Source organism: Callithrix jacchus, chromosome 10 (genome assembly GCF_049354715.1).
Source record: "Callithrix jacchus isolate 240 chromosome 10, calJac240_pri, whole genome shotgun sequence".
NCBI classification, from domain to species: Eukaryota; Metazoa; Chordata; class Mammalia; order Primates; family Cebidae; genus Callithrix; species Callithrix jacchus.
In genome coordinates this window covers 85358038-85375384 of record NC_133511.1, presented here as the reverse complement: position 1 = coordinate 85375384, position 17347 = coordinate 85358038, and the positions used below count along the sequence as shown (strand labels likewise).

The 17347-nt window shown below is 43.2% G+C and overlaps 1 protein-coding gene and 1 non-coding gene across 3 annotated transcripts in view; one reads left to right on the top strand and one right to left on the bottom strand.

Moving 5' to 3' along the window:
• NAV2 (neuron navigator 2) overlaps positions 1-17347 on the bottom strand; it is a 768760-nt gene that overhangs the window by 527132 nt on the left and 224281 nt on the right. The window lies entirely within an intron of this gene.
• LOC118145897 (U6 spliceosomal RNA) lies at positions 8106-8212 on the top strand. The gene has a single exon (XR_004731384.1). It is a non-coding gene; the product is annotated as a U6 spliceosomal RNA (small nuclear RNA).

Sequence of the window (17347 nt, the reverse complement as noted above, 5' to 3'; positions counted from 1 at the left end):
GATGGAATGAGCCTGGATTCCTGAATCATTGGATGGAATAGAGCTATTCAGTGACCAGAAATGTTAGCTTTGGACTAAAATGTGAATGAGAACTAACTTTCTATTGTGTTTGCACCTTTATACATTGTGACTTTGGTTTGGAAATGTCTTTGTAGCTCCATTACTTACTTTCAGAAGAGTTCTTGGAATTGGGTACCCAAAGGAAATGCTCATCAGCCAGGAATCCACCCTTCCTTGAAGTCAGATGCTTTCAACCCAGATCATAAGAGTTTTCTATGAGGACTAAAAAGCCCTGATAAAATGAACTTTCAATGTTTTAGAGAAAAATGTAATGCCTCACAGAGAAATTCCCAAGCACCATATTCTTTTCCTGGAAAATCAATCTTGGTACAGGACAGTATTTTAGGCAGCCAGAAGCCCTTCACTGGGGCTTCAGTGACGACTGGCTGTGGCTCTCCAAGGGTGCATGCACAGTAACAACCACCTGGCAAAGAGAAATTAGCAAGTCATGCAAGCCCCACTCCCAAGCTGGGTCAACAACATGAGTCAGAGTGCCATAGAAATAAATATATCCCATTCATTGAGCTTTTGGTTTAACAGCTTTCAAAGTCATAAGTCTGTATAAGGCCAGAAGACATACAATTGTCCAATTAGAGGTTTTATCTAAGAAAACACATACTTTTATATATATATATAAAATTTATATATATATAAAATTTCACTTTAGGTTCTGGGGTACATGTGCAGAACATGCAGGATTGTTGCATAGATAATACATGGCAATGTGGTTTGCTGCCTCCATCCCCCTGTCACCTATATCTGGCATTTCTCCCCATGTTATCCCTCCCCAAGCTCCCCACCCCCTGCTGTCCCTCCCTTAGTCCCCCCTAACAGACCCCAGTGTGTGATGCTCCCCTCCCCGTGTCCACGTGTTCTCATTGTTCAATACCCACCTATGATTGAGAACATGTGGTGTTTGATTTTCTGTTCTTGTGTCAGTTTGCTGAGAATGATGGTTTCCATATTCATCCATGTCCCTACAAAGGACATGAACTCATCATTTTTTATGGCTACATAGTATTCCATGGTGTATATGTGCCACATTTTCCCTGTCCAGTCTATCATTGATGGGCATTTGGGTTGGTTCCAGGTCTTTGCTATTGTAAACAGTAACATACATGTTCACAAGCACCCAATAAATGTTAGTTGTTATTCCCCTCCTACATGACTTCGATGTTTCTAAAACACTGCAATGAACATATGTGTACATGTGTCTTTATCACAGAACAATTTATAATCCTTTGGATATATACTCAGTAATGCAATTGCTGGGTCAAATGGAATTTCTATTTCTAGGTCCCTGAGGAATTGCTACACTGTCCTCCACAATGGTTAAACTAATTTATACTCCGACCAAAGTGTAAAAGTGTTCCTATTTCTCCACATCCTCTCTAGCATCTGTTGTCTCCAGATTTTTTAATGATCAACATTCTAACTGGCATGAGATGGTATCTCAGTGTGGTTTTGATTTGCATTTCTTTAACAACCAGTGATGATTGAGCATTTTTCATATGTTTGTTGGCCTCATATATGTCTTCTTTTGAAAAGTGTTTATTCATATCCTTTGCCCACTTTTTGATGGGGTTGTTTTTTTCTTGTAAATTTGTTTTAGTTCTTTGTAGATTCTGGATATTAGCCCTTTGTTCTATGGGTAGATTGCAAACATTTTTTCCCATTCTGTTGGTTGCCAGTTCACTCTGATGATTGTTTCTTTTGCTGTATAGAAGCTCTGGAGTTTAATTAGATTCCATTTGTCTATTTTGGCTTTTGTTGCCAATGTTTTTGGTGTTTTAGTCATGAAGTTCTTGCCTATGCCTATGTCCTCAATGGTGTTGCCTAGGTTTTCTTCTAGGATTTTTATGGTGTTAGGTCTTATTTAAGTCTTTAATCCATCTGGAGTTAATTTTAGTATAAGGTGTCAGGAAAGGGTCCAGTCTCTGCTTTCTGCACATGGCTAGCCAGTTATTCCCAAACCATTTATTAAACAGGGAATCTTTTCCCCATTGCTTGTTTTGGTCAGGTTTGTCAAAGATCAGATGGTTGTAGATGTGTGGCATTGCCTCCAAGGCCTCTCTCACCACTCCTATTCAATATAGTGTTGGAAGTTCTAGCCAGAGCAATTAGGCAAGAAAAAGAAATAAAGAGTATTCAATTAGGAAAGGAGGAAGTCAAATTGTCTCTATTTGCAGATGACATGATTGTATATTTAGAAGACCCCATTGTCTCAGCCCAAAATCTCCTGAAACTGATAAGCAACTTCAGCAAAGTCTCAGGATACAAAATCAATGTGCAAAAATCACAAGCATTCCTATACACCAATAACAGACTAACGAAGAGCCAAATCATGAATGCACTCCCATTCATAATTGCTACAATGAGAATAAAATACCTAGGAATACAACTAACAAAGAATGTAAAGGACCTCTTCAAGGAGAACTACAAATCTCAAGGAAATAAGAAAGGACACAAACAGATGGAGAAACATTCCATGCTCATGGTTAGGAAGAATCAATATTGTGAAAATGTCCATAATGCCCAAAGTAATTTACAGATTCAATGCTATCCCCATCAGGCTACCTATGACCCTCTTCACAGAACTGGAAAAACCAGCTTAAACTTCATATGGAACCAAAAGAGAGCCCACATAGCCAAGACAATCCTAAGCAAGAAAAAACAAAGCTGGAGGCATCACGCTACCTGACTTCAAACTATACTACAAGGCTACAGTAATTGAAACAGCATAATACTGGTAACAAAATGGAAAACACATATTTTCAAAGACACTGGTGCCCATGCCAGGATCATAGCTGGACTGGTTTAATGTGCTGGGCCTCTGGGTTTCACAGTACTTTCCATTTAAGTGAGATAGGACAGAGTCCTTCTCAGAGCCTCCTGTCCCCAAGATGGGGTCCAAGAGGGGCCTAGAGATGCTCAAAGCCAACCGTTCTCATGAGAATTCCAGAAAAGCAAGAATCTATCTAGACCAGGTCATGTAGGAGGGGAATAACAACTAACATTTATCGGATGATTGCTATTTACTCTTACTGGGTTCCAGGTCCTGTTCTAAATGTCTAACACATATCATTGCATTTCATCTTAGTTAGCACCTTACAACGAAGTGTCTATTTCCTTCCTATCTTCCAGAAGAGAAAACAAGGCTTGGAGAGGTAAATCAACATACTGAATGTGACCTGGCTCAGTGAGTAGTAGGGCCAAGATTTCAACTTAGGTCTAGTGATTCTAAAACACTTCAATCTCTACCCTCAGTTGCCACCCATGACTAAAGGGGCCCTTTCTCCCTCTCTGTCCAGCTACTTGAGCTGTTGTGAAGGACAGACAGATGAAGACCAAGGAAGGGCTTGTCATTACCAGTGGAACCACTGAGGGAAACCAGGCCCAGGAGAGAATCCCTAATATTTACCAGGAACAGTGTTAAGCATTACCTACATTGTCATGCTGAATTCTCATTAACAGTCCTGGAAAATAGGTCTCAATATATCCATTTGACAACTGAGACAACTGAGGCTCAGAGGGGTTAAAAACTTTCCGAAGGCCACACAGCTCAGAATTGGTAGAGAGTCTGCCTGAATAGACTCCTTGCTCAGAAACATTAGGTGAGGCACTAAGCTTACCCACCAACGTACACATCATACAGCTTTTATTTTTTGGGAGAGATTCTTTTTTGCCAAATTCTGGCTCTACTTGTACACATTCCATTGATAACTTCCCTGATAGTCCTGGATGTTGAAACTTCCACACACATGCATTTACTTTTAGGCCACTTACTAGCTGAGTAATCTTGGGTGTGTGATGTGTCCCTAAACCTCCCAGAGGGGTTTCTGCTCTCCTGGGACTCACCACTTAGACCAGAGGTAGCAAACTTTTCCTGTTGAGAGCCAGAGGGTAGATATTTTAGGCTTTGGGGCCATCCACTCTGCATGGCCCCAACTACTCAACCTCACCCTGTAGTGCAAAAACAGCTGTAGATAATGTATAATCAATGTTGTGGCCAGATTTGGCACGTGAGCCTAAGTATGCAGACCCCTGACCTACATGGTCAACATATTTCACAAATAAGTGTTAAATAAGTACTACAAATGGGAGGTGTCACTGTACTCAGAGTATACACTAGGAGGAACTGACCTCCAGAGTATGGTGGCTGGACAATATCACAATGTCACCACAGGGCAAGGCAGGGCTGGGACTGGAGTTCAGGCATCCTGCTCTCCCACTGGGACTCATCTGCTACATGTGTGGCCTCCTTGGTCACCAGGGAATCTCCCAAGTTGATGTCCCTTCTAGAGGCTCAATGACATTGGGTTGTACTCAGAGAGCAGCCTGGGACATCTGCAACTGCCTGGCTTAACCTCTGACTTGGGCCAAGAGCCTTCTACAAGCAAATCACTGGCTCTTTCTCTCCAGCAGGGCCTGGCTCACAGCACCTTCTGGAAAGCCATTACGGCAGCTACAGCAGCACGTGCAGCGTTAATTTATGAAAATCTCAGCTTGTAAAAGCCCAACTCGCAGGCAGAGCTGGAGGAGGCAGAAGCACTCTGCACTGGAGACGCGTGAACTGCTATTTGCTTCTCTTGCAGCCACAAAAGGAAATGCTGGCGAGGGCTTCAGAGAAGGGGTGGTGGGGAGGGGACACTGCTGGATTTAATAGCAGGAATACGAGTCATTTGTCTTATTGTAAAATAGATGTGTGTTTGGAAGCAGAAAATGCTCTGGATCCTTTCTTTCCTCCCCTTGCAGGCATGAAAAGCCTTGAGCAAAACAAAATGCTGCTGATTTTGAGTCTATTTTGGGTGCCTGTCGCTGATTGTCTGCTTCCGAGGCCTGTGCACATGCTGCCTTCTCAAAGAATGGTTTTAACAACTTGAAATGGAATGAATGAGCATCTTGCTTCTGCTGCGGCTGCTACCATCAGAGCAGAAAGCAGCCCCCAAAGGTGGGGCCTGGCTCATGGTTCCTCAATTCTTCCCTCTCACCCCAGTTGCCCGCCCAACCCACACCCCCATCCACACAGTGCTTGCTGGCACCCGAGTTAGGCTGCTCGCCCCATGCCAGGAAGCTATTTACCAAAGGAAATAACTCCGATAAAGGGGCTAAAAATAGGCAGCAGTGATGGAAAACATTTTGTTGAGAGGTCTGTTGACAAGAGGGGAAATAGAGCTGTGAAAAAGATAGGTGGTGAAGGACACAGGGAGAAGTGGTTAGACTGCGCATCTAAGGGGCCCAGGAGGGGCCGGGTCAGGGCCCAAAGGCCAGGTGGTTCACATGGCTGCTCCCATGTGGCAGATCTTCCCTGTCAGCGGCCCCACCCTTGTGGCATTTCACCCAGTCTTAGAAAAGTGAAGGGGCACCAGCTGACAGGTTCCTTCACCCGGTGGGGATCTGAGGACAGGTATCTGAAAAGCAGCCCCTTAAAGGAAGCAAATAGAGTGCTGACGGGGGCTAACCACACATTCGGCTTTCACCAGCGAGGCAACACACTGATGCTGGACAGACTGCTTAACCTCTCTGAGCCTCAGTTTCCTCGTGTGATAAAGATACTGTTAGACCCATGTCATAGGGCTGTGGTGATAACCCATGCACACTGTTTCCCAAACTGGTGTTATTCAGGTCATTCGGGCTTTTACAAACATGGATTAAGGGCTTTCTTTGTGCCAGTCACTTCCTGGCACCCGGGGATTCCTGCGGTAAGATACTTTAATTCCTTAGTGAACACAGTAAAGAAGGGGGAGCTGTCCTTAGAAATATATGACCAGCGCCACTCACCCTAAGACAGCCAAATGGAAGGACCTCAGGTCACCTTCCCTGGGCCACAGACACATCCGTTCCATCCAATGTTGTGTGTCTGCTATGCACTGTGTGCTCAAGAGGGAATGATGAGAATGGTTCAGGCTGCCCTTCTGAAGCACACAGACTGGGGGAGATGATAGGGAGGGAAAGATGTGTTATTCATATGAAAAGGGCCATAACAGAGTTAGGTTTAAGAGCCCTCTTTGGGAGCAGCAGATCTTTGAAATTTCCAGGCACTGGAATGTGTAAGTTTTACAACAAGCTAAATATATACAAGCTAATCATATTCATATATTTGCATAAATTAATAAACAGCAATTATATATTATAGCAATTTCTAAGTAATATCCCCAAATAACTATCTCAGTATACAAAAATAGCAACAATGGTTATTTCTGGGTGGTGGAATTATGGGTGATTTGTATTTCCCCCCATATTGTCTACAATTAGTATGCATTATTTTTGTAATAGAAAAATAAATAAAACATGAGTAAGAATAGAGCTGTTTCAAAATACCCTGCAGATGGGAAATCTGTTCACTTGCCTTGGATTCAGCTAAGAGCCTCTCTATGACTTCAAGAACTATAAAAGTTTGAAGTAGCTTGAAACAGATTTTTGCATCAGAATCTGGCAAGGATGCTCAGGCTCTGGCCAAGTGGGTCTGATCCCTTTTACAATGGCCTCTAGGCTAGGAGCAAATTAAAAGTAGGAAACACACCTTGTCCACAGCTATGAATCCCTTACCTCTTGTAGTACCTGGTACTGTGACCTTCAACACACATTTGCTAAATGAATGACTGAATGAATGAGATGCTGAAGCCCATGCTAGGCCCTGGAGCTGCAGAGACAAATGACGTGGATCCCTGGCCATCAGGAGCTCCCACTTTTGTAGAAACTCAGTCTCCCCAACACAATATAGATGATGACCAATACCTTAAAGGGCTATGTGCAAAGGGAAACTAGAAGAATGGGGAAGAAAAGGTGAAATTCCCCAGGGGTGTCTGAGGAGGAGCTTGTATGGGGGTAGAATCTGAGCCTAGCCTGGAAAAATGAGTAGAGCTTCTCCTGCGGGTACAGAGACAAGACAGGCAAAGGTGTGGAGAGGAGCAGGAGTGTGCACAGCAAGGAAGAGGCAGGAGCGAGGCTGGGGCCAGGCCTGGAGCACCTTGGATGGGAAACCAGTGGGTCTGACTGGCATTCTGGCTGCTGTAGGAGCCCACACAGGTTTAGGAGGAGAGCTGATGGGCTCCTTTATCATTGCACTGGCAAGAATAAGCATCTACTGCTTGTGCTAGATGCCAGCCTCACCCAGCGTGCTTCCACCTGCCCATCAGGAGGGCAAGGCAATAGGACCAGTTTGGGGTTAATCACTGTGAAATCTAGTCTTCCACAAACAACCCCTCTAATTTAAACCAGCATCTGTGAGAAGGGCCAGCTTTGGCAGGGTCCTTGAGGAACATGGACATGATTAACCTCTGCCAGTTGCAGCAAATTAACTGCAAAAAGAACATTCTGGCAGCACCCAGGATCTTAAGTGCAGCCAACCCTTGAAGATGCAGTCTGATTGCTTTGCCTGGGCTGGAATTGCAAAGCTGTGGCTTTACTGGGCACTTCCCATTAGGAAGTACAGGGGCACTAGCTAAGCTCCATCCCTCCTCAGGACCTTCACCTGTGCCATTTCCTCAGCAGGAAACCCCTCTCCCAGTTGAGTATGGTTGGCCTGTTCTGACATTTCAAGTCCTGCTTCAAATGTTGTTTTCCTAGTGATGCCTTCCCTCCTCCCTATCTAAAGTGGCTTATCTAAAATGGCTCTGTTTTTCTCCCCACACTCACCACTTTCTATTCTACCATTCTATTTTCCACTTTTCAAAGGGTTTATGTTTTCGCATGGTTGCTTGTTTCCTTTCTCTCTACCTAACTCTAACTGGACCTAATGCTCCACGGTAGAAGGAACTTTGCTCATAGCTGTATTCACTATATCTGGCACTTACTAGGTGATCAATAAAAATAAATTGGATGGAAGGAAGGAAGTAAAGAAAGAAAAAAAAGGAGGTTTCTAATACAATGGCTCCAGAATGGCCACCCCAGCACTGAGCCCCACTGCCCTAGAAAGATGGCTCATTAGCCACGAGCCCACAGAAAACCTCTAGGCCAAGGCCAGGAGTGTCGAAGCCCCAGGGATAGCATAGGCCAGGAATCTGATGTTAAAGGAAGAATAAAGAACAAGAAAGGGAATTAACGTGCTCGTTTTGGCAGCACATATACTAAAATTGGAATGATACAGAGAAAATTAGCATGGCACCTGCACAAGGATGACATGCAAATTGGTGAAGCATTCTGTATTTGTACTATTCCAAACAATCCAAAAAGAGGGAATCCTTCCCAAATCATTTTATGAGACCAACATCATCCTGATACCAAAACCTGGCAGAAACTCAACAAGAAAAGAAAACATCAGGCCAAAATCCATAATGAACATAGATGCAAAAATCTTCAATAAAATACTGGCAAACCGATTGCAACAACACATCAAAAAGCCTATCCACCATGATCAAGCAGGCTTCATCCCAGGAATGCAAGGCTGGTTCAACATACTCGAGTCTATAAATGTAATTCATCACACAAACAGAACCAAAGACAAAAACCTCATGATTATCTCAATTGATGCAGAGAAGGCCTTTGACAAAATTCAACTGTCCTTTATGCTAAAAACTCTCAATAAACTAGGTATGAATGGATGTATCTCAAAATAATAAAAGCTATTTACGACAAACCAACAGCCAATATCATACTGAATGGGCAAAAACTGGAAGCATTCCCTTTGAATCTGGCACTAGATAAGGATGCCTTCTCTCACCACTCCTATTCGATATAGTATTGGAAGTTCTAGCCAGAGCAATCTGGCAAGAAAAAGAAATAAAGGGTATTCAATTAGAAAAAGAGGAAGTCAAATTGTCTCTATTTGCAGACGACATGATTGTATGTTTAGAAGACCCCATTGTCTCAGCCCAAAATCTCCTGAAACTGATAAGCAACTTCAGCAAAGTCTCAGGATACAAAATCAATGTGCAGAAATCACAAGCATTTCTATACACCAATAACAGACTTAAAGAGAGCCAAATCAAGAATGAACTGCCATTCACAGTTACTACAAAGAGAATAAAATACCTAGGAATACAACTAACAAAGAATGTAAAGGACCTCTTCAAGGAGAACTACAAATCACTGCTCAATGAAATAAGAGAGGACACAAATGGAGAAACATTCCATGCTTATGGTTAGGATGAATCAATATCGTGAAAATGGCCATACTGCCCAAAGTAATTTACACATTCAACACTATTCCCATCAAGCTACCAATGACCTTCTTCACAGAACTGGAAAAAAACACCTTAAACTTCATATGGAACCAAAAGAGAGCCCACATAGCCAAGTTAATTCTAAACAAAAAGAACAAAGCTGGAGGCATCACACTACCTGACTTCAAACTAACTACAAGGCTACAGCAATCAAAACAGCATGGTATTGGTACCAAAACAGAGATATAGACCAATGGAACAGAACAGAGGCTCAGAGGCAATGCCACACCTCTACAACCATCTGATCTTTGACAAACCTGACCAAAATAAGCAATGGGGAAAGGATTCCCTGTTTAATAAATGGTGTTGGGAAAACTGGCTAGCCATGTGCAGAAAGCAGAAACTGGACCCCTTTCTGACACCTTACACTAAAATTAACTCCAGATGGATTAAAGACTTAAACATAAGACCTAACACCATAAAAACCCTAGAAGAAAATCTAGGCAAAACCATTGAGGACATAGGCATAGGCAAGGACTTCATGACTAAAACACCAAAAGCATTGGCAACAAAAGCCAAAATAGACAAAGTGGACCTAATCAAACTCCACAGCTTCTGCACGGCAAAAGAAATAGTCATTAGAATGAATCAGCAACCAACAGAATGGGAAAAAATGTTTGCAATCTACCCATCTGACAAAGGGCTAATATTCAGAATCTACAAAGAACTAAAACAGATTTACAAGAAAAAAACAAACAAGCCCATTCAAAAGTGGGTGAAGGTTATGAATAGACACTTTACAAAAGAAGACATATATGAGGCCAACAAACATATGAAAAAAATGTTCATTATCACTGGTCATTAGAGAAATGCAAATCAAAACCACATTGAGATACCACCTCACGCCAGTTAGAATGGCAATCATTAAAAAATCTGGAGACAACAGATGCTGGAGAGGATGTGAACACTTTTACACTGCTGTTGGGAGTGTAAATTAGTTCAACCTTTGTGAAAGACAATGGTTGGCAATTCCTCAAGGACCTAGAAATAGAAATTCCATTTGACCCAGCAATCGCATTACTGGGTATATATACAAAGGATTATAAATCGTTCTATTATAAGGACACACACACACAAATGTTCACTGTGGCACTGTTTACAATAGCAAAGACTTGGAACCAACCCAAATGCCCATCGATGATAGACTGGAGAAGGAAAATGTGGCACATATACACCATGTAATACTATGCAGCCATCAAAAACAGTGAGTTTGTGTCCTTTGTAGGGACATGGATGAAGCTGGAAACCACCATTCTCAGCAAACTGACACAAGACCAGAAAATCAAACACCACATGTTCTCAATCATAGGTGGGTGTTGAACAATGAGAACACATGGACACAGGGAGGGGAGCATCACACACTGGGGTCTGTGGGATGGAAATAGGGGAGAGACAGCGGGGCTTTGGGAGTTGAGGACGGATAACATGGGGAGAAATGCCACATATAGGTGATGGGGAGGAAGGCAGCAAACCACATTGCCATGTGTGTACCTATGCCACAATCTTACATGTTCTTCACATGTACCCCAAAACCTAAAATGCAATTAAAAAAAAAGAAAGGAAATTAACATAAATTGAGGACCTACTATGTGCCAGGCCTGTGGCTACTGAATAAAACCCTTCATTTTACAGACATAGGAGGTTGTAGCTAGTAATAAATCATAATAAATATAAAATATCTAACATTTATTTTTGCACCTGGGCTAATCACATTGCATATATTTTCCTAACAAGTCTGGGAGGTAAGCATGATTACTGCTGACATTTTGTAAGCAGGGGGAACTAGGAATACTCTGCAGGTTTCTCTGTTTTATCCAACTAGCTAGTGGGAAGCCAGGATCAGAACCAGAATCCTTCCAACTCTTGTCCAACATCCTCTTTTGATAGAAAACGTCCTTCACACTATCATGATGGTTGGTTTGGCCCTGCCCTACAGGCAGCTCTCCAGGGAAGTTGCTGGAAGGAGTCCTGCCCCAGGTCGTGGTTCTAGGCAGACGTTTCAGACAATCCCCAGTCATCCACCAGCTGCTCAGCAGGCCAGTTAATTAGCCTGCCACCCCCAAGTGCTGAAAGCACTCGGGGCCGCCTGACACAGCACACTTGCCAAGAGACGCCCACAGACACAGGCAGGTGAGGAGGGATGGGCCTTCTAGCCCTGCAAAGCAGCCAGCTCAGAAACCACCCAGGGAGGCCTCCTTGACAGGCTGGGTACAGGGGAGGGCACAGGCAGCACTTTCTGTCCAGGACGAGAAAGCACAGTCCTCAGGCTCTGCCACCTATAAGCTGGCGGCCAGATAAGTTTCTTAACCTCTCTAAGCCCTGGCTTTCCCATCCATAAGGCTTCTGTGAAGATGAAGTGAAATGGCATATGTCAGTCACTGCCCACGGCTGGCACAGGGTAGCTAGCAGCTTGGTGAAGCTCAGCTGTACCAGGTGAATTCTAAAATCAGAACCCGCCAGGAAATCCTCCTTCCCACCTACATACTCACACATGAAACAGTCACTGAGTCCATACTATGTGCTTGGCTGTGTGCTGAGGACTGGAGAAAATGCCACGAACAAAATGGTCAAAATCCCTGACCTCAAAGACCTTCCAGTTGGGAATAAGTAACCAACAAAATAAATATTATGGTATGTCAGACAAGGTGCCAAGAAGAAAAAGGTCAATCTGAGAAGATAGGCATGAAGTGTAGGGGCAGGGTAGCTGAGATTTTGAGCAAGTGCCTAGGGGTGGGCTCACTGAGAAGATAACAGAAAAGAAGTGCGGGAAGTCATGAAGATAGCCGCATGGACTTCCGGGTGGGAGTGGGAGGTAAAAATGTCCCAGGCAAAGGAAACAGCAAGCTCATGTCTTAAAGCTAGAAGAGTTCCTGCCGAGCCAAGACAGAGTCCTCACATGATTTCAAAGACAAAGCGTTTCCCAAACAAGAGGTTAATGAGAAAATTAGATTTTGTAAAAATGCAATTTGTGGCCACTTTTTCAGAAGGCATGATGTTAACCCTGTTGGTTCTGTGGTCTGTTGTTTCTGGCAAGTGGTCCTTGGCAAACTTCAGCATATTCATGTAGGTTTCCCCAGGTAATTATACTAATTAAGATCAGCAATAGGAATTATAATCACTGTTGTTTCTCAAGCCCCTACCATGTGCTGGGCACAATTCTGGAAGCTTTTATATACACCATTATGATTCCCACCTTACAGATGAAGAAAACGAGGCATAGAGAGATTAAGCCTTTCAACCAAAGTCATGCAGCTCATAAGTGGGAGAGTTGGAGTTCAAACTCAGAAAGACTGCTTCTGGCATCTATATGCTGACCACCATGTAACTACCTTAAAAACATGGAAGTGATTATTATTAACAAGATGGGGTTGCCCTGAGTGGTCCAAGCTTTCTTGCTCTTCCCCCAAAGCAATGCTGTTCCCCAAAATGAACACTCCGGAGCTTCCTGTTTAGTCTTTGGCACTGGGTCAAGTCCTTTTGTCAAGATACAAAATATTAAAGCAAAAAGGTTGCAGATAGAATCCTACAGCAAAGGGGTGACCCAAATTCCAATCTCCATTGCAGACAAGGGTGGTTGAGCAAGGAATATGGCAAGCTGATGCCACATCCCCAAGGCTCAATTTCCCCATCTGCCAAATAAAAAGGGATGGAAGGCTTTAAGACCTCTATCAGTCCGTGATCTTAGAGTTCAGAGACAATGATCCTGGACCCAGATCACTTCTGGGTGATCAACTGACACCCAGAAGGCAGCAGCCTGGGTGAGCTGGCTGTGTGTCCAGGCAGTGGGAGGAGCAGGCCACACTACTTAAGTCATGGCTTGGGCCAAAAGATGAATATCTTCCCATCTGCACTCCTGGGTCTGCCAGTGTTGTCCTGTGGTCCTGCCCCACAGGAATGGGTTTACATTCTAGCGAGGAGGGGCAGATAGTTCTACCTGCCAGTCTACTCATCCTAACACAGTGAGTACTTAGAGAGTTGGGTAAGACCAAACCTGCTGAAGTCTCTCCTTTCCTCCTTCATCCTTCCATCTCTGCACTTCCCGTTTTAGGACCTCCTAATATATCTTATCATTCAACCTTTGGGCAAAGCTGATTTCCAGTGGGAAGGGGATGTAATCATAATAAGTAATAGTAAAGCCACCATTTACTGACTGCTTTTCTGAGCTATGTGTTTTTTTTTAAATGAAAGTAAAATTGACATAAAATTAAACTTATTTATTTATTTGAGACAGAGTCTCACTCTGTTGCCAGGCTGGAGTGCAGTGGCATGATCTCAACTCATTGCAACCTCTGCCTCTGAAGTTCAAGCGATTCTCCTGCCTCAGCCTCCCGAGTAGCTGGGATTACAGGCATCTGCCACCACGTCTGACTAATTCTTATATTTTTAGTAGAGACGAGGTTTCACCAAGTGGCCAGGCTGGTGTTGAACTCCTGTCGTCACCTTGGTCTCCCAAAGTGCTGGGATTACAGGCGTGAGCCACTCTGCCCAGCTGAAAATTAACCATTTTAAAAGTGTACAGTTCAGTGACACTTTATACTTTCATAATGCTGCATAGCCATCTCTTCTATGTGGTTCCAAGACATTTTCATCATGGAACCTCTGTGTCCATTAAGGAGTCACTTGCCATTCTTGCCCTCTCCTTTGCCCCTGGCAACAACTAACCTACTTTTGTCTCTCATGGATTTGCCTATGCTGGATATTTCATAGAAATGAATAGTATCATATACGACCTTGTGTCTGGCTTCTTTCACTTAGCATGTTTTCAGAATTCATCCATGTTGTGGCATTTATCAGTACTTCACTTCTTTTTATTGCTGAATAATGTTCCATTGTATAGATATACCACAATTTGTTTATCCATTAATCAGTTGATAGACATTTGAGTTGTTTCTACTTTTTGGCTATAATGAACACTGCTGCTATGAACATTCATGCCGATATTTTTTAAACACGTGTTTTGAGTTCTTTTCGGTGTACTCCTAGAAGTAAAACTCCTGGGTCATATGGTAATTCTGTGTTTAACTTTGTGAGATGCCGTCAACTGGTCTCTGCAGTGGCTGCACTATTTTACATTCCCACCAGCATTATAGGAAGCTTCCAATTTCTCTCTATCCTCAGAAACACTTGTTATTTTCCATTTTTTTAAAATTGTAGCCATCCTAGTGTATGTGAAGTGATATTTCATGGTGGTTTTGACTTGCTTTTCCCTAATAGACTAATGAAGTTAAGCATCTTTCCATGTGCTTCTGGGCTATTTTTATTTCATCCTTGGAGAAATGTCTATTCAAGCCCTTTGCTCACTTTTTGACTGGTTTATTTATTTTAATCAGGTCTTTTTTTTAATCATTGAGCTCTTTATATATTCTGAATACTAGACTTGTCAGATTTATGATTTACAAATATTTTCTCCCAGTCTGAAAGCTGTCCTTTGGTGTAGAAAAGTTTTTAATTTTGATGTAGTCCAACTTATCCACTTTTGCTTCTGTTGCTTGTGGTTTTGATTTCATATCTAACAATCCATTGCCAAATCCAAGGTCATGAAGATTTACCCCTAGGTTTTATCCTATAAATTTTGTGTTAAGTGTTTTACATCTAATCTTGACATCCTCTGGGTGAATTCCATCATCATCACCATTCCCATCTTAGAGACTAGGATCAGGGCATTTAAGTTACCTGCCTAATGACACACAGCAAGGTAGACAGAGGCAGGGTTTGAATATGTGTCTTCAGCTCTGGAGCCAAAGATGCCTATTATTCAGCCACTCACTCAGATCTACCTCCTATTGCCCCTTATACCCTCATCTCCAACAATATAGGTAGCGATTCCACAAACAAAATGCTGGTTCCAAAGTTTGAAGGGAAGGATGGAAGAAATGCAGATGTTCCCCCATCATAGCTACAAGGAGTAATTCGGCTGCCTGGGAGGAAGGCCCAGGTGAGAACAGCCACCTGGTTGAATCCAAGAGGGAAAGTCATCTTTACCTCTCAAAATTTAGCTTTAGTAGACTTTGTTATTGTGCTTTTCTATTTTCCTTCCTTATAAAGCAGTAACTCTGGGGCAGTAGGGCAACCTCCACGAGCCTGTTCATCTCATCACTCCCCATCCTGGGTGGTTAGGGGCTGTTCTCCTCCCTAAGAAGCATCACATTGTAATCAGTTCCTGATAATGCAGCTCATTCCCCAGAGAAGGGGCTAGATGTAGCCCTTTGCATCCTGATTCCTTGCTTGAAGTTAACAGCAGACCTTCATTTACTGAGGTCTATTATGTACTAAGCTCTGTGCTGTGGGGGCCACAGAAATAAGTTTTTCAAGTAGCTCCCAGGCCACTGAGAAGAGAGAGGAATAGCTGCCATAGTCTGAGGCAGAAGGCAGGATGGGATAGACAGAGATGGATATTAGGAATCGAATGTGGGAATATTCATTTATTCACTAAAAAAATTTTTATGGGTTTTTCTTATGTGCTAGGTACTCTGTTAGATCTTGGGGATAAAACAGTGAAAAGACAGACAAGGTCCTTTGCCCTCATGGGGTTTACACTCTAGTGAGGAAGAGAGACAATAGATAAGGAATCCATTTGAGATGGGATTAAGAAGAGACTGCATTGGAGCTGGGCCCTGCAAAATGACTAAGATGTTAATGCATTGACAATGAAGAGACGGACATTCCAGACTAAGAGAAATGCATGAACAAGGGCAGGGAGGGATACAGCTCCCTGACATCTTACAGGTGGACTTGCTAATTTATTTATTATTTAAAACTTTTTTCTTTGACTATAAATGCTTTATTTTTATAAAGTTTAGAAAGTACAGACCAAGAAGAAAAATTATCTGTCATTCCCTCTCTCAGGATAATCAATTTCATGACCATGCAGAAGCTGAATCCATTTGACTTCTCTGAACCGCTGGGCCCAGGCACCTGAAAAGCATGTGCTGGGTGAGACAGAGCTTTGCTTTCTTCCAGTGCTGCCTGTCACAGAGAAGATGCTTAGGAGAGCCAAGGCAGTGCATCTGAAATGAAAGTTAAAGACTTTGGCCCAACAGCTCCTAATCAGATCCACTTAGACTAGAATTAGAGACCTCACCTTTGCATTTCCAGAGTGTGGCCAACATGAGTGGGGAGGTAATGTCAGCAACACAGAACAGGATTCTGAGACCTGGCTCAGCCTCATGTAACTAAGACCTTGGGCAAGCGCTCACCATCTTTGCTCCCTTTCCTTCACTGGGGGATTCAAGAGCAGGGATTAGACCAACCTGGGAGGTATTTTCAAAAGAAATCAATGAGATCAAGTCTGTGAAGTGCTTAGCAGGGTCTGACACAGTGTTCAAGGAGAGAGCCTCTTATGCTCTGGACTTATGGGTCAAGTTGGCTATTGACACTGTAAAGGTCCATCTGTACAACTCAGGCATCCAGAACTCACAATCACAATCCAGAACTGGACTCCAGACATACCCTCACCTCTAACTCTGCCTGCTCCAGATCCTTCCCTGAGTCCTCTCCCAAGCTTCACACTGACTCCACAGTTTCAAGTCTCTCATATCAAGAGCCTCTCTTGGGGTCCTGGTTCTGGAGCTCATTTCTACTAAAACTGTTTTTACTGGGCATCCTTGTCTGAGCCTAGAGATCTCCGAGCTCCCAAAGACAGCCCTGTGGCCTCCTAGGCTTCACAGATTGATGCCCAAAGGAAGAATGTGGCTGTGACTTGTGCCAAAATACAAAGAAGAATGTGCCAGGCCAAAAACAACAGGGGAAAATGGGCACGGGTACTGGTTCTCTGACTTGCTCATTCATGTTTCATCCATTCAACATGAACCAAGCACCTACTGTGAGCCAGGCATCACATTAGTTGCAGCATCACAGCTGTGAGCAGGCACCTGCCCTCAGAGTGTGCACAGCCAGGGGGAGACAGAAGTTGAAATATGCAGTTACACTACAGTGTGATCAGTGTTAGGATGGAGTGGGTATACAGAACCCCTAGCGGGGCATGAGGCAGGATGTGTGCTGCCTGGGAGAAGGTCAGTGATGGGAAACCCCTGAGAAGGGGAAGCTTTAAGCTGAGCATGACTGTGAGTAGGTTCCTGGAGGATTTTCTTTTTAAAAGAGAAGGTAAAGTGAACAAATGAGTT